Raw genomic sequence first — 26,049 nt, 5'->3', positions numbered from 1 at the left:
ACTTTATGTGTACATAAACCTAAGTAACCTTGGAGTTAAATATTATTTCATATTACAGATGGGAAAACTGAAGTTCAGAGAGCTTAAGTACATAGCCTACATACTGGTACATACGGTAAAAAGAAGAGCTAAGATTCCAACTTGACTCATGATTTCAAAGTCTTTGATCCAGTTATTATAACGTACTACATTCCAGTGCGTGTGCTAAAATTAACAATAATTAGAAAGAGCCCTGGCAGGTGCTTCTCAGTGGTTATAGGTCAGTTTGGGAACCTAAGAGTCGAGGTTCAATTCCTGGTCAGGGCACCTAGTTGGGTTGCAGGTTCACTCCTCACCCGCCCTGCTTGGGGCTCGTGCAACAGGCAACTAGTGAGTGTGTCTCTCACACATTGATGTTTCTTTCTCGTTCTTTCTTTCTCTCCCTCAACACCCTCTCTCCTTCCATTTTCTCTGAAAAGCAATGAAAAAAATGTCCTCAGGTGAGGATTAATAATGATAATAATAATAACAACAACAATAATAATAATAATAGTGAAAAAAATTTGCCAAAATGTCTAAAAGTATTTACCTTAGAGTTTGTTTTATACTTTTCTCCATTTTCAGTATTTCTAGAATGCACATGTTTTAATTCTCATGTTAAGAAAATATTCATTTTTAAACTAAGCTTTTCATGTTTTCATACTCTTCACCTCTCACTCTGCTCCTTTATCTGAGAAGTGACATCTTTTCTCCAGCAGAGCATCCAGCTCCTGGGATTCAGGTACCACCTTTGACTTACTTCTGACCTTCAATCCAGGCATCCGCTTAATTACCATGTGTCCCTACAATTTCAAAAGCATATCTATCCTCTTCCTAGCCTCTTCCTCTTTTTTTTTTTTTAAGCAGCTCTACTGTCTTCATAATTTATTTCATTTAAGAAACAGATATGAAGTCACCGTGAAAGAAAACTCAGATGCATTTCTTGGCCTCAAGGAGTTCAAATGGGCCTTGAGACAAGTTCCTGGGACAGGATCCCACACTTCTCACTCTTCCCTCCCTACCCTGTCCTCCAACTTGTCACATCTGAAGATAACATGGACGGAGCCACTGTGAACACAGTCATTGCCGTGTCTAAGGAGCAAAAATAACTTTATGAAGAAACAAGAGAGCAATTGTTCTAATGCCGTAAGGCAGAGTTCCTTCCGTCCAGGGACTGGTAAAAGGAGGCAGGAAAATCACTGTGGTGCTTTCCTGACATCCACAATGCACTAATTAACAAGTACCCACTTCGGAGACTGAGTTAGTGGGTCAATCATTAATCTAAACATAAAGGATGGTACACACACTTCAAGCAATGGAAGGCAACACTGAAAGCTGCTGAAGGAAAAAATGCCTTGCTGGCATAAGGCAGAAGATTCCTCATTTTAATACTCATTAGGCTACCCTACAACAAGAAATAGCAGGGAGAACTCAGGTGCCCACCTCCTTGGCCTCAAGGATAGCGTCTTCCATCTCTGGCTGGGTCTCCAGGCTTTTTACCTTCTCTTCCAGGGTGTTCAGCCAGCTGGTCTCAAGGTCCAAATAATGAAGAAATTCAAGCCAGCATGACCACACTTCCTAGAATAGGCAAGGAGAAAGGGGCATTAGACACGGATCCATTTAATCAAACAAAGTTTAAATTCCCAAGAATGGGAAGAAAAAAACAATCTAATAATAAAAGGAGGGAGAAAGAAGTAAAATGGCAAATTCAGGAAAAATAACCCCACTTTGTGAGACACTAAAAGTGTTCTGCTAACGCCTCTGTTATAATAAACCTTGTTGTCACATTTGTTTTTAAATTAAAACATACTTTAGGGACTTTTAAGGGCGGTCACGGTCTGCTTTTACAACCCTCTCTTCCATTTCAGCTCTCAGCCTCATCTGTATCACTCCATACTGTATATGTCCTTTAAAACTTCCGGACAGTTCTCAGTTCTCATTCTCCTTACCTTTATTGGCAAATTTTTTCCCCTCGGCCTTTTCTCCCCAGGTGAAATTCCCCTCAGCTAATAAAATGTCACCCACTCAATAAAGTCTTTCCCACCCTGTTCTGGTCCCTCATGTTTTCTATCTTTAGTTCCTGCCATGATCTTTGCTCCCAGAACTTCATTGTGAATCTCACAGTTACTGAAATTTCCTCCACAGATTTCGAATAGTCCCCTTTCTGGGGCCTCCCACCATGCTTCATGCAAGTTGTGGACTTAATCTGTGGCAGAATATAAACTGGAATGTATTTTATTACCTTGTTTACTATTTCTCCAGGGGAGAAATTTGACTGTTTCTCCTATCAAAAAGGTGCTTGGGTTTCAAAATAAATGTGTGGCAGCAAGGTTGTTGCAAGAGATGAGTTAGCAAAGAGCTTTTACTGTCTCAGAGTGTTGCATTATTCTCAAGGATTCAGCCATTTTCCTTCTTTTTCTCAATTAATGGATTGCTATGTCTATGGAGATCTGAAGGGATCCCATTTCCCATTGCTGGCAGGGGAGCTTCTCTGGTTTAGTGACACCAAACTCTTTGCAAATCCATCTCCATTTTGCCCTTTCTAGAGTCTATGTTCCCTCCCCCCATTTTCCCCACCACTTTTGCATTTGTCCAGTTTCTTTCCTTCTCCCAAATATCTTCCCTTTCCAATTTACCTCTCTCTCTTTGTTATCTCTCCATTTTCTAATGTAGACACTGCACAGTCTTTATCACGATTTATTATATGAAAAACCATCCTCAGCATCTATTATCAAAAGTAGTGGAAGTTTTTTTGTTCTTTTTGCTCTTAATCACAAATAGTAGGATAATATGCTTTTGTTTATGATACACCAGTGATACTTGCAGACATTTGATGTTTTTAGTTTTATTTATTCAATTTTCAGGGTTCTAGTTGAATTGGTCAAAGACAAGTAGAACATTATGATAGATTTTTCTTCTCAAGATACAATCTTAAGCAATTTATTTAAGCTTTTATTCAGACAGTATAAAACCAATCATCTCTTTGACACAAGTTTTTTTTAGAATTAATATATGTAAGTATAATTTGCAGGTTTCTGAACAATATTGGAGTGATAACTTTAATGGTTTATGATAGCCTGTATTATCCCAAGAATTTTACCAGAAGAAATGTTATATTGTAATTAAGTTCTTCTTGGCCTGCTACATACCTATAGCCCTTCAATTTTCCATCACATTCACAATATCTTCTAGAAGTTTGTTTTTAACTTTCTACCTGTTATTCCATGGGTTGTTGAAGATATTGAAAGCTATTGCTTATGGGTACTTCAGTTCAAGATCATGAACTGTCCTTGAAGTTATTAATTAGAAGTTTATTCCTTAGATCTTTCTTTCTAAATTTCATCTTAAAAATGAGAAGAGTAAAGAAGGGAGGTGAGGAGAGAAAGAGACTGTGTGTGTTTTTTATTATTATTATTATTGTGAAGAGCTGCTGGATACATAAAACTTGAATTTACTTTTATTTTTAGTGTCTCCTGAACATAGAAAAATACTTTCTTTTAGAGAGATTTTATGCTATAGTAAGACAAAGGTGAAAATATTCTTAAGGAGTTTTCTTTTCAAATCAAGACTACCTTAGAGCATCTCCTTTGAGGATGACAAGTGATTCTGTCTGTGTCTGTCATATATATATATTATTGATTTTTTACAGAGAGGAAGAGAGAGAGGAATAGTAAGTTAGAAACATCGGTGAGAGAGAAACATCGATCACTGCTTCTTGCACACCCCCTACTGGGGATGCACCTGCAACCAAGGTACATGCCGTTGACCGGAATCTAACCCCAGGCCAGAAGGGGCCAGGCCAGGAGCAGCCAGATCCTGAGCGGCCACGCCCAGAGCAGCAGCAGCCAAGCCCAGAGCATCCAGGCCGGGAGAGGCCAGGCCCAGAGCATCCAGGTTGGGAGAGGCCAGGCCAAGAGCAGCAGCAGCCAAGCCCGAAGCATCCAGGCCGGGAGAGGCTTGGCCAAGAGCAGCTTGGTCGGGAGCAGCCAGGCTCGGAGCAGCAGCAACCAAGCCCGGAGCATCCAGGCCGGGAGAGGCCAGGCCCGGAGCAGCTGGGTTGGGAGCAGCCAGGCCTGGAGCGGCAGTGGCCAGACCCAGAGCAGCTGGTTGTGGAGCAGAATAGAGCAACAGAGGCCAGGCCCGAAGCAGCTGGGCCAGGAACAGCTCGCTCCTCACCTGCCCATGCCCCAGGGCTGCTGCTCAGACATGACTGGAAACTTTTTGTGACAGTCGGCCCCGTCTGCACAAGAGATAAGGACTCCGGAGACAGACCAGGCCAGGGGGGGGAAAGTTTAAAAAAATAAAGTCAGTAGTAACTCAGTGCGGGGAGTTCCTTTGGGGTGAGACATGCAGACCTCCCTCTGTACTGGGCTGGGAAATTGGGGTCATAAAAAACCGCAGCATCCTGCACTCCCATTGGGAGTCAGAACAGACATTCTGCTTGAAGCAGAACAGGCCAGGTTGTGTAAATCACCTAAGGAATAGCTAAGGACAACCAGTTCTGTGTCCTGAGGGGCCAATCAGAGAGTGACAGACCAACAGTGGGATGGGATGGGAAAAAGAGGTATAAGAGGAGGGACTACCCCTCCATCGGGGCTCTTGCCTGGGTGTTTGCAGGCTGCTGCGTCAGCCAAGGTTTGAGCCCAGATTCGAATCTGTAATAAATTCTAGCATGCTTAATCAAATTGGCTCCGGTGGTTCATCTCTTGGGGACTCGCTTAGTAGCATTTGGAGGCTCCCCAGCGAGATCCCACCAGGGGGGCTTCTCAGTAAGCCCCTTTAAGAAATTTCAAGTCCTCTGGAACATCGGACCACGCCCGGATCTGCCTGCTTGGTGCCGGTAAGTCAGGCCTGGTTTCTCTTTTAAGTTTCTTGAAGCTTCCCTTGTCCTGGTTTGGTACGAACCCTGTTATCGTGAACTTGGGAGGCAGTACGCCGCTAAACTCCCGGTTCGCAACCGAGGTGGTGAGGACCAACGAGGCCTGGTTTTGGAGTCTGGAGACTCCCAGGTTCTGCCTGGTTTTGGAGTCTGGAGACGCCCTGGTTCTGGAGTCTGGAGACTCCCTGGTTCTGCCTGGTTTTAGAGTCTGGAGACTCCGTGGTTCTGGTCTGAGTGAGTGTTGTTCTGGTCTGAATGAGTATTGTTGTGAGTGTTCAGAGAGTGCGGCCGCAATCGAGTGTGTGGGAATTGGTAAAAGTGTTTTCGTTTTTCCTCTTTTGGATTTGTATTGGACTTATTTGTTGCCTAACTGTTTATAGACTGGGAAGAAAGAGAGAAATGGGGCAAGGAAACTCAAAGGAGAGTCACCTAAGTCCCCTTGAATGCATGGTTAAAATTTTTCCGGACTTCAAAAAACGAGGTGAAGGCTATGGTGTTTCTGTAGATGCCTTCATCTCCGGAGACTCTGTGAATTGGAGTGGCCAACATTTGGGGTTGATTGGCCTTCAACAGGGACCTAGACATGGGGCCCTGCATGGGAGTCCGGCGGATAGTCTATAGAAGCCCCGGGCATCCGGACCAAATTCCATACATTGATATCTGGATTGATGTTCTTTTTGATAACCCAAAATGGCTGAAGGAGTGTGGTTGTCTCCCTGACAAAGGAAAAATGGGAAAGAGACCTCCCAGGTCCATCTTACTCGCCCGGCCACAGGCGAGCAGAGAGAAGCCAAGTCAGGTGCCTTCAGCACCCCTTGTTTTAGCAGGGGTCTTCAAACTATGGCCCGCGGGCCACATGCAGCCCCCAGGGGAGTCTGATCCTGCCTGCCAGGTTTTTGGGCAGTGAGTGCAGCCAAGGTGTTACAGTAGGAATTAGTAGTTCATATAGTCCGGCCCTCCAGCTCTCTGAGGGACTGTGATCTGGCCCCCACTTTAAAAACTTTGAGGACCCCTGTTAGAGGCTCCTGAGGAAGACCCGATGTCGGGCCAGAAATTCCTTGCCCACCCCCTTATGTGGCCGCTGCTGTCTCCACTACCTCGCCAAGCAAGGAGAAGGGGCCTGATCCCCCAGTGAGATCTCAGATGAGAGTGGAGTATCCCCAATTTTCGCAGAACCCCCAGGGGCTGATAACTTTACACTCACCAGCCCACCTGGGATGACTGCCAGCAATTATTAAACACCCTGTTTACCACAGAGGAGAGAGAGAGAATAAACACTGAAGGGAGAAAACAAGTTCTTGATGCCCATGGGGAGTCGGTTACAGATTCAGCCCAGATTGACACCATCTTCCCCTTGGCCCACCCTAATTGGAACCCCAATTCAATGTTAGGTAGGGAGGCTCTGGACCATTACCGCCAGGTTCTCCTGAGAGGTTTTCGGACTGCTGCTCGAAAGCCTACCAATCTCTCTAAGATAACCGAGACCAGACAAGGGCCAAATGAAAGTCTGGCAGCTTTCCTTGAGCGACTATGTGAGGCCTATAGGACATACACACCTATAGATCCTGATGCCCCGGCAAATCAGGCAGCCCTTGTGGTCCAATTTGTAGCACAGTCGGCCCCAGATTTTAATTTGAAGGTATGAGGTTGTAACAATTATAGTCCAAAAAGGTTAAAAGCAGAGACCGAATTCTAAAATTAACTATTTAGGAAGCTTGAGCTGGCAAAGGCACCAAGTCTGCCCAGCAAGCTAAAAAACTAAATGAATCTTATTTCAGACACCTGCCTCCACCCAGTCTTCATCAGTGCTGGAGGAACGGTCTCATAACTGTTTGTTTCAATTAGCCATTTAAGTTTAATGTGATTAATGATTACAGTACATTGTAAAATCTTTAAAAGAAAAGGAAAATATTTTGTGGGCCGTTTGGTCCTTGTGTGTGTGTCAACTGAAGTTATAATTTTAAAATCAGTAAGAGCTTGTCAGAAAGTTCAGGAGTCTGATTGCAGTGTAGGGGTCACAGGTTCCCCCAAGGCACCTTCACTAGCAAGAGGCAAGTTGTGGACAGCCAGATGAAAACGCCCTGGTGGAAGTGCCACCTTCGCCACCTGGGACCCGCTCGCTCCCTGCCTCCATTCACCTCGAGGACTTGTTTTGAGTAGCTGGAGGCGGTAAGGCCAGAAGGAAAATTCCCCTGTGACCCCCCCGGTACCCCAAGGGGACCCCAAAAACCCCCGGTGACTGCTTGGACACTTTTCACCGTGTTCTATTAGGGGGCTTAAAGGCGCAACTAGAAATTCTCCTGTTCCCCTTTTCAGTCTTATAGTAATCTGAGATCTTTATCTGTAGGAAGAATGTGGCAGTTTAAATTTCAAGCAGCTGGAGGCTTGGGAACAGAGTGCTGGACCTGCTCCCTCTTCCCTCTGCCTTTTCTAAATATTTTAAAATAATGGAAGATTTGAGGTATGATTATAGATTTTTGAAGGACATAGAAAGAAGGTTTAAAAGCTAATGTAAAATAATGAAAGTTTTTATGAAAGTTATGCATGTGATGAGAAGGAGAAACAGGGAGAGAGAAAGAACGAAACAGAGAGTTAAGAAAGAGACTCTGGGAGTCCGAGAGGGAAGGATTTAGACAGAAGCAGAAACAAAGATTGGAAGAGAAAGTGATATGGGTGTATAAGTGTGAGTGTGTATGTGAGAAAGGGAGGGAGAAAGACATGAGCAAGAGACAGGAAAGGACAGAGATTAGAGAGGGAGAGAGACAGAAGGTGAGGCCAGAAGAGACAGAGACGATCTGAAAGAAAGGGAGACTTAGATTCCAAGGGTTTTTAACTTCGAGGAAGAAGACTGACAGGACCAGGGCTCCTTTCAATTAAGCTCCCAAGGGTAACCTTACAAGTGAGAGGCAAAGCTATTAATTTCCTGGTGAGCACTGGGCAGTTTATTCAGTCTTGACAGAGCCGATGGGACCCCTAGGAAGATATCAGTCCAGGGAGCCACCAGACAAACTGACTGTTTTCCTTGGACATCAAGAAAGACTGTAGACATAAGAAGGAACACATACTGGAGGAACGCAGCCGCTAAACTGGACTGAAGTAGAACAACGGGCCTTTGAGGAGCTAAAGAAGGCTCTCATCTCAGCACCTGCCCTAGCCTTGCCAGATGTCACAAAGTGAGTGAGGTAAGGGGCATTGCCAAAGGGGTTCTCACTCAGACTCTAGGTCCCTGGAAGAGACCTGTTGCCTATCTGTCTGAGAGGAGACCCTGTGGCAGCAGGGTGGCCAGTGTGCCTCTGGGCAGTGACCACCACAGCATTGCTGGTGAAGGAGGCAGATAAGCAGACTCTGGGCCAGGAGCTAGCCCTAACAACACCCCATGTCATTGAGACCCTCCTTCGGGTGCTCCAGAAAGATGGATGTCAAACACCAGAATCACCCAGTGCCAAGCTCTTCTCCTGGACCAGCCATGTGTCTGGTTCCATAAGACACTGGCCACCAACCCTGCCAGCTTGTTTCCAGATGATCCAGAGGAACCCATTCATGATGGCATAGAGGTAACAGACAAGTACTGACAAATGTCCTGCCGTCATCACCAGACAAGGTACTGTTCACGGATGGGGGCAGTTAGGTTCAGGATGGGATCTGATATATAGGGGCAGCAATAGTCACCCTAGACCACACCATTTGGACACAGTTCCTGAACTTTTGGCCTTAATCCAGGCCCTTCAATGGGGACACAGTGCCATCCCCCAGGAAAGAGGATTACCAATTTCAGAGATTTTAGCTTATTTGAGTCCATCTGACTCCTGAAAGCAGTTGCAATAGTGCACTGCAAAGGACATCAGGAAGGGGACACAATTGAAGCCAGAGGAAATAGAGACGCAGACCAAACTGCTAAGAAGATGCCCAAAGACCAGTAGGGCCTTTACAAGTCTGCCAGACTCCAACCTACACCAAACAAGAGGAGGAATTGGCTGAACAGAAGTAAGCCATCAAAGGACTAGATGGTTGGTGGGCCCTACCAGATGACAGACTGCTGGTCCCAGAGGCTCTAGGTCAGACATTAGTTGCCCAGTTATACCAGGTTACCCACTTAGGTGTCACCAAGACTTCTGAATTTCTGTGACGCAGATACTACGAAGCTTAGGTAAGGTAAAAGCGTCACTAGAAGTACTGTCTGTGTACAGGTAAATGCTAAGCAAGGTAAATGCTAAGAGGGTCCCCCTGGGAATTCGGGCCCCAGAGAAATTCCCCAGGAGAGCATTAGGAGGTAGATTTCGCAGAGATTAAGCCACCAGCATTAAGGTACAAGTACATGCTAATTTTTATAGACACCTTCTCAGGTTAGGTTGAAGTATACCCCACTAGGACAGAAACTGCATTTATAGTAGTCAAGAAATTACTCCAGGAGATTATACCTAGATTCAAACTGTCATAGGATCAGATAACAGCCCAGCCTTTGTAGCAAGGTATCTCAAAGTATAGCTCAAGCCTTAGGACAGGCCTGAGCGGAACTCTATAAAGTTTAATTAAATTTGTCCTGGAAACCGGTGAAAATTGGACCAACCCCCTGCCCTTTGCCCTATTATGGACCAGGTGTACCCCCTACTGGGATGCCCCCCCCCCCCGTTTTTTTAGATCATACATGGTAGACCTCCTTCCATCCTTCCTGGGGTCAGGGAGAAACTGAAAGCTAGAATTCATAACCATTCCCTTGCTCAAGTCCTTATAGGCTCTGCATTTTACCCAGAGAGCCACCCATAAGCTTGTCCCAGATGCACTGCCAGTGCCCACCGTGGACCCTGTATACCCCTTCCAGCCCGGAGACTCAGTGTGGGTAAAGAAGTTCACTGTCCAAGGACTCACCCCAGCCTCACAAATGACTGTTGGTTATGTCTCAACCCTGAACCCCCTTATTATTCAGGAATTGCTGTTAACATCTCTCTTGGAGATACCCCACAGGACATAAGAAACATCTCCTTGGAGGCTGCGGAGGGTCACTGCCAGTGGGTCGTAACCCGAAACTTACTCTCGGGGATCTACAAGGACAAGGGACGTGCTTGATGCCTGCTAATTACCCTCTGAAGGACTCTTTCTACGCCTCGTCCTTTGCCTCCACCATCCTGTTACCAGAGGAGCCATCTCGAGGAGGAGCAGCTCTGCTGGCTGCCCCTGAAGGGACTTGGTGGGCTTGTACCAATGGAATAACTCCTTGTGCCTTTCCCCCGTTTCTCTTAGACAAGGAATCGCCAGGCCTCTGCATCTTAGCACACATACTTCCTCAGGTCTATTACTTCTCTGGGGAAGGGGGCCGAGAACACTTAGGTCTCACCCCACACCGGGTTAAGAGGGCCCCAGTCCTTATTCCCCTTTTACTGGGAATTGAAATTGCAGGATCAACGGCTGTAGGAACATCCACCCTTATTAAGGGGAACCAGGACTACAAAGAATTGAGCCAACAGATAGATACTGAACTTAGGACTCTTGAAAGTACAGTCAGCAAGCTAGAAGGGTCACTGAGCTCCCTAGCTGAAGTTGTCCTCCAGAATAGACGGGGTTTAGAGCTACTTTTTCTCAAACAGGGAGGGCTTTGCCTAGCCCTGGGTGAAGCTTGTTGTTTTTATACCAACCACTCTGGAGTCATAAAGGAGAGCCTTAGCCAACTAAGAAAAAGATTAAAGGAAAGGGAGGACGCCAGGGCCAGCCAGGGGAACTGGTATGAAAACCTCTTTACGTGGTCCCCTTGGCTAACAACTCTTATTAGTGCCTTAGCCAGCCCCCTCCTCATTCTATTGCTAGCTCTAACTGTGGGTCCTTGTTTGTTCAGATCTCTGGTAAGTTTAATACAATCCAGAGTCCAGGACCTTAAGATCATGGTCCTCCGAACTCACTATCATAGTCTCAATACGGAGGACCGGGAGGAGGAGGAATCAAAGATTTGATTCCCCAATAAGACAGTAGGGAATGTGACAGTCGGCCCTGTCTGCCCAAGAGATAAGGACTCTGGAGACAGACCAGGCCAGGGGGGGGAAAGTTTAAAAAAATAAAGTCAGTCTTAACTCAGTGCCAGGAGTTCCTTTGGGGTGGGACATGCAGACCTCCCTCGGATCTGGCTGGGAAATTGGGGTCATAAAAAACTGCAGCATCCTGCACTCCCGTTGGGAGTCAGAACAGACATTCTGTTTGAAGCAAAACAGGCCAGGTTGTGTAAATCACCTAAGGAACAGCTAAAGATGGCCAATTTTTGTCCCAAGGGGCCAATCAGAGAGTGACAGACCAACAGTGGGATGGGATGGGAAAAAGAGGTATAAGAGGAGGGACTGCCCCTCCATCGGGGCTCTCACCCGAGTGTTTGCTGGCTGCTGTGTCAGCCAAGGTTTGAGCCCGGATTCGAATCTGTAATAAACTCTAGCATGCTTAATCAAATTGGCTCCAGTGGTTCATCTCTTGGGGACTCGCTTCATAACAGTACTTACTGGTCTGGTTGCTGGGCCCTGAGGGCCAGCTTTCTGCCATATTCAAGGGGAATGCCCTGCCCTGAGGACAAGGGAAACTCTTGCTGGTTTCCAGTAGGAGCTAAGGGCGGTGGGGCTTTTGCTTAAACTGGCAACCCAGGTCCACATTCACACGGCCCCAGGGCCCTACCCACTGGAACTCTTCCAGCTGTTGCCCCTTGCCCCAACCCCCTCTTCCCTTGACAGCTACCCACAGACCTCCTGGCTTCCCCACAAAGCCCCCAACCCCTCCCTAGATCCCTGCTGTCCGCAGGCCCGCTGCAGGTCACCATGTCCCTGCCCACCAGCCTTTCTCCAGCTTACCTAACCACTTCTTGCTGCTCACCTGGCCCCACCCCCTTGTTTTCTGGACCGCCTCCAACTGCTCACCTCTCTTCCCCCCCCTCATTCACTTGACAGGTTCAGGTGTGGGCCAGGGCCTGCCTCCTCCTTCAGGAAGCTCCGCCCCATGGTTCATTGGACCAAGGAGCGAACAGCACCTGCTGGGCTGCCCTGATCCTCACACACAGAATAGCCCCCACCTCTGGGAGCCCTGTCAGGTGCCTAAATCCACCCAAAGCACATGGCCCTCTGCTCACAGGGTGCCTCCCGGGTCCCCAGGAGTGGGCAGACCAGCCAGCCCCCCGCTTCAGGACAGCCATGGGCCTCCAGAGCCTCAGGGTCGGCCCAACCCCCGGAGCTCCCACCAAGCGGCAGGTCACAACAGAGTGTCCTGGGACGCCCACAGCCCTGTCTGTGGCCTTTGACATCCAGGAGAGAGCTATGTCAAGTCCGAGAAAAATCACTTCACACTCTGGGGGCACAGCCCGGGCACCTCCAGAGGTACTTACTGGTTGGGTAGCCTGGCCCTGAGGGCCTGCTTTCTGCCCAATTCGCGGGGAAAGCCCCGCCCTGAGGACAAGGGAACCTCTCGCTGGCTTCCAGCCTGGAGCTCAGGATGGTGAGCTCAGGAAGGTGGGGCTTTTGTGGCCAAGTGGGACCCTTGTCCCCATTCACAGGGCCCCAGGGCCTTACCCACCGGTTAGGGTTAGTATTAGCTTTAGGGTTAGGTTGAGGGGTAGGGTTGGGCTTTGACATTGGGGAGAGAGCTGTGTCAAGTCAGAGAAAATCACCTTCCTCCCTGGGGGCACTGCCCCGGCCCATCCAGAGGTACTTACTGGTCTGGTTGCCAGGCTCCGAGAGCTTGTTTTCTGCCCCATTCGCAGGGAACACCCTGCCCTGAGGAAAATGGAACCTCTTGTTGGCTTCCAGTCTGGAGCAAAGGGCAGTGGGGCCTTTGTGTCCACTGGCGACCCAAGTCCACGTTCACGGGGCCCCAGGGCCCTACCCACCAGAACTCTTCCAGCTGTTGTCCCTCACAACAAAACACTATTCCTTTGACCGCTACCCCCAGACCATTTGGCCTCCTGGCCGAGCCCACAACCCCTCCCAAGGTCCCTGTTGTCCCCAGGCCGGCCTGTGGGTCACCATGTCGCTGCCCACCAGCCTTTCTCCTGCTTACCTCACCACTTCTTGCTGTCTGGGTGGCCCCGCCCCCTGGTTCTCTGGACCGCCTCCAGCTGCTCACCTGGCCCTGCCCCTCTTTGACTTGACCTGGTTCAGGTGTGGTCTTGGGTCTGCCTCCTTGTTCTGGAAGCCCCGTCCCCTTGTTCATTGGACCAATGAGCGAGCAGCACCTGCTGAGCTGCCCTGCTCCTCTGACACAGAATAGCCCCCACCTCTGGGAGCCCTGTCAGGTGCCAAAATGCACCAACTGCACATGGCCCTCTGCTCAACAAACCAGTTTTGGCAATGAATTTATTTTTATTCAAATTTTCAGTATTATTTTATTTCCCCATCAAATCCCACTCTATTATTTTATGTGCAAGGCACTGTACACTTTCACAGAAATAGCTCTGCTAATTAAGATGATGCAGTTTTATGAATACAGACTTGAACACCAGAGGTAGAATTAGTATAAGAAGTATAGAGAGATGCACTCCCAAAGATGAATTCCTTTCTTACCAAAGTGTGGGGTGCTACACTCTCCCTTTTCCCTTCCCGATGGTGGGTAGGCCTGTTGAATTGGCTGATCCCTATCTCAGACAAGATTCCCAAGCCAGTGAGGCAGGAAGAGGCCTCCCAGATCACCTTTCCCCAGTGGCAATTCCTGCCTTCCCAGTGGGCCCTTGCAATGCTGGCTGGAGCCTGGGATAGTGCCCCTGAGTCCCCCTGCTCTGTCCGAATTTGTGAAGTGTGGATGTAATGTGATTTCTGAACTTCCTTCACCCAGACCGATTTAGAGAAAAGAAGCTCTGTCTCCCAAGTTGGTCTGTGCCTTAGAGTCACTGGGGAATTCTAACAATTCCAAACCTGCACTGCATCCGACTCACTAGGTTAGAGAGGCACTGGTATTTTTGGAAGCTCCAGGGGCGGTTCAGTGTCCAGGCAAGCTAGGGAATGACTGCCTTAATGTGCTAGATTGGGGAAGTTTTCACAGTCAGCACCAGCCCCCACATGGCCAGACAAGCAGCCAGAGCTTCAGGCATAGAGGGGTCTCCATGCTGAGCTGCTGTGCTCTGTCACTCTCTGTTGTTTTTGGTCAGGCTGTGGAGGGACTGTCTCACTTGATGTTGTGCTTTGTTTTCCAGCTAAAGGAATGTGGCTCCACAAGGGTGCATGCTTTAAATCAGGGGTCCTCAAACTTTTTAAAGTGGGGGCCAGATCACGGTCCCTCAGAGAGCTGGAGGGCCGGACTATATGAACTACTAATTCCTACTGTAACACCTCGGCTGCGCTCACTGCCCAAAAAACCTGGCGGGCAGGATCAGACTCCTCTGCGGGCCGCATGTGGCCCGCGGGCCGTAGTTTGAAGACCCCTGCTTTAAATCAAGTCAACAGAGTGCTGCAGGCTTTACATCAGAACAATGTAAGTTTGTCAGGTGATGGGGCCATGTGGGTGCCATCCGGATTGTTTACTGTTGAAACCAGCCACCTGCTCTGTGCATGGACCTCCGCTCCTTTATGGAAACATTTTCCTATGAGTGAAGGAGTAGTCACTCTTTTTCTGATTAATGACTTAGGGTATAAGGAACACATTTTATTTTATTTTTTTTGAGATTTAAGTTTACCTGATTTCTCTGATCATTCACATGTATGGCTGTCCAGATGTGCTCAACCAAAACCCTCAGCTTCCATGGAGAACTTGTCTTATTTTCTTTATCTAACCTTTATTCTCTCTTATTGTGTCAGGTGGATTTGGTGAATATCGGAGGAACTGACATTGTAGATGGAAACAACAAGCTGACACTGGGTTTGCCGTGAAGCACCGTTTTGCACTGGCAGATGGGGGATTTTCAGTCACTTATTACTGGTCATTGGAAATGTGTCCTTTGTGTATTCGTTTCTTAGCTCTGCATCACAGAGCACCACAAACCGGGCGGCTTTAACAACTGAAGTTATTTTCTCCCAATTGTGGAGGCTACAAATCTGAGATCAACGTGTCAGCAATGATTTTTTTTTTTCCTCAGCCTCTTTCCTGGGCTTGTGGGTCCTTTTTCCCTTTGAATCCACATGGTCTTCCCTCTGTGTATGTCATATCCTAATCTTTGCTTCTGATGCCAAGAAACTAGTCATATTTGATGAGAGCTCTCCCCTCCATATGATCTCATCTTGCCTTAATTACCTCTTTCAAGGGTCTCTAAATAAAGTCACATTACAAGGTACTGGGGAATAGGACTTCAACATAGAATTTTGTGGAGGGCACAATCCAATGCCTAACTGCCTAACCATTTGGAATGAAAGAAACTGACAAACTGCTCTATTTTCCTAGCCTAGACAAAAAGAAGATGCCTTTATAAAATATTGAATTTGAAAATTTCAGACATCAAAACCTTGCTAAAATAGCTTAAAGAATTTCCAGGTACTGTTACTCAGATTCCCAAAGGTTAACAATTGTCTATATTTGTGTTTTCTCTTTTTCTCTTTGCCTAAATACTTCAGTGCGTATTTTCTGAAAACAAATTATTCTCCTAAAATAAAGGAGTTCTCTTACATAACTACTATATATTAACATAATATAAAATGTGTATGATAACATTAATAGTTCTAACTTACTTATCATGTCTCTTTTATCTTCTTTAATCCAGAATACTTTCTGAGTGTTTGTGTTTTATTATATTGGCATTTTTGAGGAGCGCTGGACAGTTATTTTGTAGAATCTCCCTTTCTGTGGGTTTGGCTGATATTTTCTCATGATTAGATTCAGGTTATTCATTTGGGGCAGGCATGCCGCAAAAGTGACATTGATTTGTTCTCAGTGCACTCACCTGGAAGCACACACTGTCCGTTAGGCTTGTTCTGGCAGAGTCAACGTTCATTGTTTGGGTAATGTGGTATCTGCCTATGCCTCCACCAAACGTGACTGCCCTATGTTATTAAAAAATGTCTTGTGAGATATACTTGGAGACTGTGTAAATATTCAGGTACTTATCAAATCTTCCCCATTAGTTTTAAGATCCATTCATAATTCTTAGCTGATCAGTTATTATTATGATGCTTGGCCAAAAGTAAATTTCTAATGTCATTGTTCTTTTACATTGTAAGGAAGGGCTTTCCCTTGTCTCTTGTTTATCTGTCTGTCCATCCACTTTTTTATTCATTCAATGTACACACAGTGTACACTCAAGGATTTTTACATATTTAATAGGATGTAATTTTTTGCTATTATTGTCTACTAGAGGCCTGGTGCATGAAAATTTGTGCAATGCAAGGGGGAACAGGGGTCTCGCAGCCCAACCTGCCTCCTCTCATGGTCTGGGAGCCCTAAGGAGATGTCCTACTGACGGCTTAGGCCTGTTCCCCATGGGCCAAAGCTGCAGCCTGGCCTTCCTCTGTGAGAGGCAATCAGGCCAATCAGGGGGAGGTGCTGCCCCCATCACCACGTTGTTGCTGTCCCTGCTGGCCACAGCAACCTTCCCTTAGCCCTTGCAGCTGCTGCAGCTGCTGACTGCCCTCAGCGCTTGCAGCCGCCCCTCCCTGCTTTGTCCGGAAATAGGTCTGGAAGGACATCCAGAAGACATCTGTCTATCCAGTCTAATTAACATATTACCCTTTTATGAAAATAGATTTTGACTCTTAAATTATACTAAATTTGGCTCATGTGATTGACCCCCCCCCCTTAAATCAGCTCTGTGTCCTTTTGACATATCCACATCATTCTTTGAGCACTTCCTTAAAACACATGTATTTCTTTAGAGTAATACTGTGCAATATTAGTTCTTGATTATAATCGGGAAAGTAACTTCATTCTTTGATTTTGCATTCAGTCAAAAAAGTCTTCCTTGCATCCTTATCTTTTATAGAAAATCAAAACAGTTGCTTTTCTATCAAAAGTTCTTTGTAAATGTATAGTATTAAAATATTACTCTTTTAGGGATTATGAAAGTAATGTTTATTGTAAGTGAATCTAATATGAGTATTGTTAAGATATAGAAAGTACTATGGTAATGTATAATGGTGAAGTAAAAAATCACCTTCAAAATTCTAGTACTTCAAAATAATTGCTGTTTAAAGGGAAATTTGAAATAAATTGAATCACCAGTGACCTGATCCCTATGGTTAAGTAATGAAATAGTTCTCATGCAAGGACTCGATCCCAGTAGCTGCTTTACGTCATAGGCGGACATGGTCTCTCTGGCAGGTGAAAGATGTCATGAAGGACATCATGTCAGCCTTGCAGCAGACAAACAAGGAGAAGATCCTGCTGAGCTGGGTGTGCCTGTCCACCAGGCCATACAGCCAAGTCAATGTCCTCAACCTCACCACCATCTGGACAGACTAGCTCGCCTTTAATGCCCTGCTTCACTGACATAAGTGAGAATGACTCTCTTTAGTTGTGGGCTTTCCAGATGTGTATCTCCTCCCTCCCTCCTTCACTGCTCCTCCATAAAGCCCCTCCCCACTAGCCCTGCTGTCCTCTCAGTACAGGTCCTACCAAAATATTAAGAAAAGTAAAATCATGGAAAAAATCTAACCACCAAGTCTTTATTCTGTGGACTTAAATAGCACAGCACAGCCACAGCTGCTTCTACATATTCATAAGTTAAAACATGTAAAATGATTCACATAGTTCAGTCCCACTCATTCAGCACTAATCAGAAATATATGCAAAGAATTGTGCTAGTGTCCATTCTTTTACCAAAGGGAAAGTTCCATAATTCAGTGCAGTCCCGACTTATTCTACAAAATTTTTTTTTCATGAAATTTATAAACAGATTCTAAATATATGAAAGACCAAAAGCCCATGAAGAGCCAGTACAATTGTGAAACAGAACTAGGCTGAAGTACTTCTCAAACAGAAACCAAAAGTAATGATGAAGCTACATTAATTAAAACTATGGTGCTATAAATAAGTACGCTAATTTAATTACAGGCTGAACCATATGAAATTGCCAGTGCTTGACTGTTATTTTGACGTACAACAATGGCAGTTTCTATACTCAACCTAACAGAATAAAAGACTCAGAAATAGCTCCATCCTGATATATAACTGAACTGATTGCTATTAAAATAGATGGTATAGGACAACTGGTTACCCATATGTAAGTAACTGAGTTGGATCTTTACCTCACCTTACCCACAAATAAATTTCAGATGCATCAAGGATTTAAATGTGAAAGGTGAAATTTCTTATATGTTTTATTGCCATTTTAAATAATTTATTGTTTCAAGTTTTGTTTCCTGTATATGCTGTGCTTATATATAAAAATATAATTGATACCACTACATCTTAGATCTAGAAACTTGTTAAAATTTTAAAAAATTAAGTTTGTTTCTGCAGAATTAATGCATTTTTGGTAGACCATCCATAGATTATAATAGTCCCCTCCTCTCCCCTCCTCTCCTCCCTCTTCCTCTTCCCTCTCTTCCCCTCCCCTTCTCTTTTTCCCCTGTTCATTTGTGCCTTGCCTTTCAATACAATATTGATTTGAATTGGTAATAATGAGAAGAATATTTTGTTCTTGAAAATGAAGGGCATGTTTTTAATGTTTTACAATAATAATAATATTTGCTGTAGCTTTTTTTGAGATATATAATTAAAATTTGGTTAGAGAACCTCCACACCCAATCTTTTTCACTGTATCAGTTTAGAGAGGTTAACTGTTCCTAGTTGGATAAGACATGTAGTCAGAAAACTTGAGTTTTAGCCTAAACTTTTTTCCATTAACTACCTAATTGGTTCAATAAGTGTGTTTTTAGTACTTTTCCTGTGTTAGGCTCAGGATGTATAACAGAGAAAAAAGGTAAACACCCATATCTCCTTGGGGTTTATGTGCAATTAGAGGGAGGCAGACAATAAAGAAAGAATAGGAAATGTGAGTTGTTTAGCAAAAAGCTGTGGTAAACATGCTGAAGAGAAATGTAGCTGGCAAGAGGGGAGGCCAGTGGGTGCAGGGCGTGAGTAGGAATAGCAATAGGAGAGGAAGTCTGAAAGGAATCAGGGGTGGAGTGGGCGAGGCAATCCCAGGAGGTAGGTGAGTGTAGGATGCAATAACAGATGGAGTTCACAAAAATGATCAACTTTTGTGTAAGTCAGCACACAAAATGTCCAGTTTTCAGGATTAAAAGAAAATCTTTATAGACATGAAATACTAAGCAATATAATATGGAGAGGGTGAGTGGAGGGTAATTCTCTCAGGACGTTTGGTTTAGGAATAGCCTGTGTAAGCTGGATTTTCCACTCTGCTAATAGTGGTCTTTCAATAAGAGAATTAATTCATTGGTATTAATGGTGGTAATTGATGTATTTAGGTTAATTTTTCATTTTTTTACCTATTTATTTTGAGCTTTTTATTTCTTTTTCTCTGTCTTTTTTCTTTTTATCTTATATTAATAGGTTCATCCTCCTCTTATTTTTCTTTAACTATTTGGAAAGTATTATAAAATATTTTAAATCTTCTAGTGATTACTCTAGAAAATTTAATAGGTATGTTTAGCCAATACAGGAAACTTAGAATATTTTATCCATTGTTTTTATTTTTATAAGTTACTTTAAAATACTATATATTTGACAAAGTTTTGGTATATAAAGTTAAACTTTTTAATTTAAACTCACAAACAAAATAATCTAAAACTGCAATGTGTTAGATTATAACAATGACCACTTCGTTTCCACATGTGTTGTCTTCAATGTATTTTATTTGTGTGGTATTTTCAGACCTGATCCTTTCAGCTGGGATAGAGTCGTCAAGATGTCCCCTACTGAGAGACTTGAACATGCCTTCAGCCAGGCTCAAATGTACTTGGGAATTGAAAAGCTGTTAGATCCTGAAGGTATTGTTCAGTGCTTAAGTTTAATCTTGATTTTGCTGCACAATTTTGGATATTCGAAGAGCAGTGTTTTTTGTTGTTGTGGTTTGTTTTTTTTTTAGGAGGAATTATGAGAACTGAGCAGTGTTCTTTCGTTTGAAACATGGTGCAAGTTATTTTATCGCAGTTATTGGAACTTTTGTACTTAACAATTTGTAGGATCCTATAGGAGGAAATTTAATTACCTCACTGACGAATAGTTATTTGTTACCAGCAGAAGAGTTAAAGTTTTAAGAAAATATAATTATTAGAAAACCAATTCAGTATTTGGTTTAATTTTTCTGAAATGCAGTTTTATGCTAGTACTAGCGGCCCGGTACAAGAAATTCATGCACAGGGAGGGGGGGTGGTGAGGGGAAGGGGTGTCCCTTAGCCCGGCCTGCACCCTCTCCAATCTGGGACCCCTTGGGGGATGTTGGGATCGGGCCTAAACCAGCATTCAGACATCTCTCTCACAATCCGGGACTGCTGGCTCCTAACTGTTCACCTGTATATGATGTGAAAACTTTAGTTACAAATGTTGTGGAATTTAATTCTAGACTTACTTTTATAATGTTAATAAAATCTGGCATTATCTTAAATGTCAGCATATCTCTGAGCTGACATTTGGGAAAAGCTTATAGGGAAGAATTTAAAGAATTAAGATACTGAACAAAATTAAGAAAGTGTCTATGCCTTGTCTCTTCTGTCATTATATGAAACATAAACTTAATGAGCTTTGGTACTGCAAAAGTTATATAATAGTATTGTTTATGGGTGCTGAGGATAGTTATTTTATATCTCCTACTGAGCTGTTCAATATATTTTGAACATCTAATTTAAGCTGGTCTTTATTTCCTTCCCCTTTTAGATGTTGCTGTTCAGTTTCCTGAAAAGAAATACATAATTATATATTTAACATCTTTGTTTGAGGTGCTACCTCAGCAAGTCACCATAGACGCCATCCGTGAAGTAGAGACTCTCCCAAGGAAATACAAGAAAGAACGTGAAGAAGGAGATATTAATATACAGGTAAAGATAAATTTTTATTGAAATGTTTGACTGGCTGTCTTTGTTATCTCTTAGGTACCAGATAAAAACACTTTTAGAAGATTTATTTTTCTTCCCTTGTAAAAGAATGTTTTTATTAATTTTAGAGAGAGAGGAAGGGAGGGAGATATATATATATATATATATATATATATATATATATAGAGAGAGAGAGAGAGAGAGAGAGAGAGAGAGAGAGAGAGAGATACATTGATTGGCTGCCTCCTACTGGAGACTGTGCCCCAAACCCAGTCATGTGCCCTAACCAAGAATCAAACTGATGACCTCTTGGTGCATAGGGGAAACGCTCCACCAACTGAGCAGCAATGGCCAGGGCAGAGGATTTTTTTTCTTGACTGAGAACAGCTTGGCTTGTCCACTTGCATATGCCTTGGAAGTTCAATTTATCAGTTAGCATGCTGTCACATGTGTGTAACAGAAAACCATAACTCAACTGATTTCTTAAGAAGAAATGCACTGCTTCACGCGATAAGGGGGCCCAGGGTTGTGATCATGCTGCATGATATGCTGAAGAAGCAGTGATTTCCCATCATTTGGTCACCATCTTACATCAGTGTCATTTTGTATGACAGATGGTTTCTCTCATGTCAGCTTTGCTTTGTTCTAAGTACTAGTTTTCTTTTTCTGCTTTTCATTTCGTCTTTAGCAAAAGGATTTTTACCATTATATTTTCACAAGGGCTATCAAAATACAAGGTCTATTTTTTCTTTCATTTAGAAAGAATGACAATATGTTACTCAGTGGGTTTTTCACTTAAAGATTTATAATACTTTTACTCATTAGGATAAAGATTCATTTTTTAAAATAAAGTCATGAATTTTTTTCCTGAATTAACCTGCCCTGAATTAATACATATTTAATGACTGTGGGATATAAATGTTTCTTTAAACCCAACAGGAATAAATGAAATCACTCAGACCAAGTACACTGAGTGAAGAAAACAGGTTCCAGGCTTAATTTTGAGGAGATCCATGACTTACAGATTGGCTGCAGAGTCGGGAGGAAAACCAGTGTGGGGTTCCTGAGGCAGAGAAAGGAGGGTTTCAGGAGGGTGGGCAGTCAGCCATGCAGTGGGGCTGAGAGTTTAAGTTAAGAGAGAGGGTGACCAGATCTCTAGGTTAGCTTGGGACAGTTTGGTTTATGTGGGTTGTCCTAGCATCGTTTTTATAAAAATGTCCTAGTTTGTTGGCTAATAACATGGTCACCCTAACGGCGGTGCTAGAAAAGTGGATTTGTCAGTGGGAAGGTGTTTGGTAACATTGGCAAAAGCCTTTTCAGTTGGGTGGGGGGGACCAACACCAAAACTGAATGGGACTGTTAACAAATCGGAGCTGTCGAATCCATGAGAATTTCTTATGTTTCCCCTCTACATTGCTGTATGTTTGAAACATATAAACATTGTGGATGGGAAGTGATTAAGTGAAGATGGGCTGTCAGCAGATTTTAAAGAAGTTTTGCTCTAAAAGGGAACCAATGAACAAAAAAGAGTTCATTTGGTTATAAGATTCTAAAGTAAAAAAAAAATATTCCATGGATTGGGATGAATTCATTCCCATGGGTTAAAAACAACAACAACAACAACTACAATAAACCCAGACCAGCAAGTGAACTAGAGGTAGCAGCCTCCCAAAATCACCATCGGCAGCCTGTATGTGTGCCTGCCTTTCAGGGTCAAAAATAAAATGCTAACATGCATTTCAGTAAAAGCAGTTTCGCTAGTGTCAGAGCAGAGTTCTAATCTTCATGTCCTTTTCTTTAACTGAGATTTATCCTTTAAGGCCCAACACCATCTTGCACACACCTTTCCTATTTTAGCCCTGGCTGAACTCAAACAGCATCTCTTACTGGGACCACGGAGTTTCCAGCTTCACTAAGAGCCATTTTACTTTTATTCAGAAGTGATTCAAGTGGGTACTTGTCACTTCCCACCTATGTGAGCATCCCCGTGAGCACAGGATCCAGGAGAGCAGGCTGTTCTGTGTTCTTGAGGTACCAATAATGCCCTCTGAGTAGCTCCAGTCTGGCTTTCCCAGCGCCTGCGAACTGGCTGCATGTCTGAGACACAGTGGGCTCTTCTTGTCCGCTGCTCTCCATGCAGCGTGTCCCTGTTGAACAAACACCTCATCGTCACGCTGCCTGGGGGTTTCCTCTCAGCTTTGTTTTCCTAGAGCTCAGCACCGGAGGAGGAGCACGGGAGCCCGGGGGCTGACACCCCCAGCACCATCACCGAGGTGGACAGGGACCTGGACAGCTAAAAGACAGCCCTGGGGAGGTGCTGACATGGCTGCTTTCTGCCGAGGACACGTTCCAGGAGCAGGATGACATCTCAGAGGACGTGGAGGAAGTCAAAGAGCAGTTTGCCACCCACGAGGTAAGTCATCTGTGGCCCGTGAGGGGGCCATGTCCGCCACGGTGCCTGTGCCTCCTCGGGCTCTGCCCTGATGTGTGCGCTTCCAGCATTCTGCCCTGCGGGAAGGTCATGGCACATTTTAGGACCCCTGACATTTAAATAAGGGCTTTGTTTAAAGTTGGCGCAGGCGATTCTCACTGTGCATTGGAATTAGGTCTCATATTTTAATCTTATTGTAACATGTAACTCCTGTGGAGCCACGGACACAAAGCAGTGCACAGCACTGCTGGTTTCTGGAGTGCACGGTCATCCTTAAAACACCAAGTGGCTAATTAATACAATGCACTCAGTCTTTGGACTGGGAATGTTCCCCAGGAAGCGGTTATTTTTATTTCTTGTACGATTAAGCAAATGTCGTAGCCAGTGTTCATGTATACTTTTATACAATGAACTTTTCCTACTATTTTGAGAGTATAGTATATTGCACTGTAGTGATTAGCTTGTATGGAGGTTTCTTTTTGGTGAAGTAGGTTTGTTTTGGGCCAGTATATGAGTCGACAGGTCTTATGTGCTGTTCTGGTTTGAAAATAATAGCAATTGTCGGGTTCTTTAAGCAGTTTCTCTTGGGTGAGCACGGTGTTTTATTTATTCTGTTTTCTCATAATTCCATGTCATGGTCTCTCAGTATCATCATCAGCATTTATTTAAAAATACTGACTGTTAGCAGACATAATATTGTTTTCTTTGATAGATTCCCCTTTTTTAGTTAGGCCAGTGCCTCATTCTTATATTCAAAGTTGGGCCAAAATCTACTTTATTTGCACTCTTCAAGGCTGCCTTTTCTGTATCCCTGATATTGAAACATTAATTTATTTACTTTTTTTTTCAATGAGCTGCTCACAAGTCACAGTGATGTACTCTTCTAGGCTTTTATGATGGAGCTGACTGCGCACCAGAGCAGTGTGGGGAGCATCCTGCAGGCAGGAAACCAGCTGATAACACAGGGTACTCTGTCCGATGAAGAGGAGTTTGAAATCCAGGAACAGATGACCCTGCTGAATGCTAGGTGGGAGGCCCTCAGGGTGGAGAGTATGGACAGACAGTCCCGGTGAGTGAAAGCAAATAAATGAACACTTTATTCCACTATGTGTGTTGTCCAGTTGAGTTGAAATAAAGGTCTGTGACTGCAAGATAATTACAGAGCTTGCCTTGTAAAATGTGTGATGGTGCAGGAATTTTTGTATGATCTTGATGTGATAACCAAATTAAAAGGTAGAAGTTGGAGTACAAACATCAGGTATAGGAAAGGATAGTTTATATGGATAGATATTGATGTGCGGTATCAAATTGGCTAACCAATAACTCAATGTGAAGACAGGACTATGTAGTATTTATTTATAATTTATTACATTTTCCAAAGCAGTCCTGCCCCCCTCCCACTCCCCCAGGCTCCCATGGTTCTTTCCCCCCTCTCTTCATTGTGTATTAAGGTGCAAACTACATTCCATTGCAATTTCCACCTATTTAATATGCAGGAATTCCTGATTGTAGACACAATGATTCTGATAGGAATGGTGGCTGCTGTTATTTTCATTCTTGTACTGCATTTAATTGATTCCATTTAGGAGGAAAATGAAAGTGTGTGTGTGTGTGTGTGTGTGTGTGTGTGTGTGTTGTTTCTATATTTAAAGACTAAGTGCTGCTTTAAATGGTTAGACAGGAGTGAGTTTCCTTGCCCGACACCCCGTACCCCCCACCCCACCCAGATTGTTAGCTGCCAGGAGTGTGTATTGTGTGCATTTGCCTTTGCAAAGGGGAAGAGCAAGTGGGGCTGATGCTGTGTCCCTCCCCACAGGCTGCATGACCTGCTGATGGAGTTGCAGAAGCAGCAGCTGCAGCAGCTCTCCGCCTGGTTGACACTCACGGAAGAACGCATTCAGAAGATGGAGACTTGTCCCCTGAATGACTATTTACAATCCTTGAGAAAGCTGCTAGAATATCATAAAGTAAATCTGGCTCGTTTTTTTCTTTTCTTCCTCATCAACTATGAAACAGCAGCACCTAGCCTTCTCATGGGCTTCTGTCCTTACTGCAGCAGCTTAGAGGTTGGAGTCCATAAGGACGTGGCTTTACTAACATTTTATGTGGGTATGTAAAGTGCTCTTAAGAAAGCACAGAGCTTCCCTAAGATTCTCAGGGGTTGTTTTGGACCTGTAAGTGGTTAAGAACTCTAGTGTGTGAGCATCAATGCCGTGCAAAAACTCTCAGATTTATCCGTATTACCCTTTAAGGAAATCTATTGTTTCTTCTCCAATCTAGAAAAGTATCTGGCACTAAATGAAGAATCAAAATTTAGTGGATAATTTAATTTCATCACATATTAAGGAGAAAACTTTTCATAGTCAAGGCAGGGTAACAACTAGCCCCTCTGCAAGTTGTCTGAATAATCATATTTTTCATTGAAATATCTGGATAACTGATACATACATATATTTACTGATAAATAAAGTTTTAGGGATACTTTAAATGCAACTCAAAGGCATTTGACAACACTGTTGGTAGTGTTTAAACTAATTGCTTTTTTTTTTTTTTAAAGGTTATGTTATCAAGTCTTTACAAAGAGGTTGTTTGGTATTTCATTTGACTTAATAGTGGTATCATCTGCTATGATGTTGCCAACTTATGATTTTCAGAAACTTTTGGACATGTGTCTTCATTTAAAGTTGGCTAGTGGTGTGAGACTTTGTGCAGAAGTTCATAGTTATTATAGTAACCTGAGAGGTAGGCATTCGTGTCTAGCCTGTTTAGACAGCGAGTTTTCAGGATGAGGCCTGTTTTCTGGCTCTGTCTTCAACCCGTTGCCCTGTACAAAGCTTTCTCTGGTAGTA

The 26,049-nt window shown here is 44.0% G+C and overlaps 1 long non-coding RNA gene across 1 annotated transcript; it reads left to right on the top strand.

Moving 5' to 3' along the window:
* The first annotated feature begins 7,310 nt into the window (after positions 1-7,310).
* On the top strand, positions 7,311-7,764 carry LOC311614047. The gene is made up of 2 exons (XR_014793566.1): positions 7,311-7,592; positions 7,643-7,764. It is a non-coding gene; the product is annotated as an uncharacterized lncRNA (long non-coding RNA).
* Positions 7,765-26,049: the final 18,285 nt, after the last annotated feature.

Source organism: Pipistrellus hanaki, assembly GCF_964339955.1.
Source record: "Pipistrellus hanaki genome assembly, chromosome: 20".
Lineage (NCBI taxonomy): Eukaryota > Metazoa > Chordata > Mammalia > Chiroptera > Vespertilionidae > Pipistrellus > Pipistrellus hanaki.
This window is presented reverse-complemented; position numbering and strand designations above follow the sequence as displayed.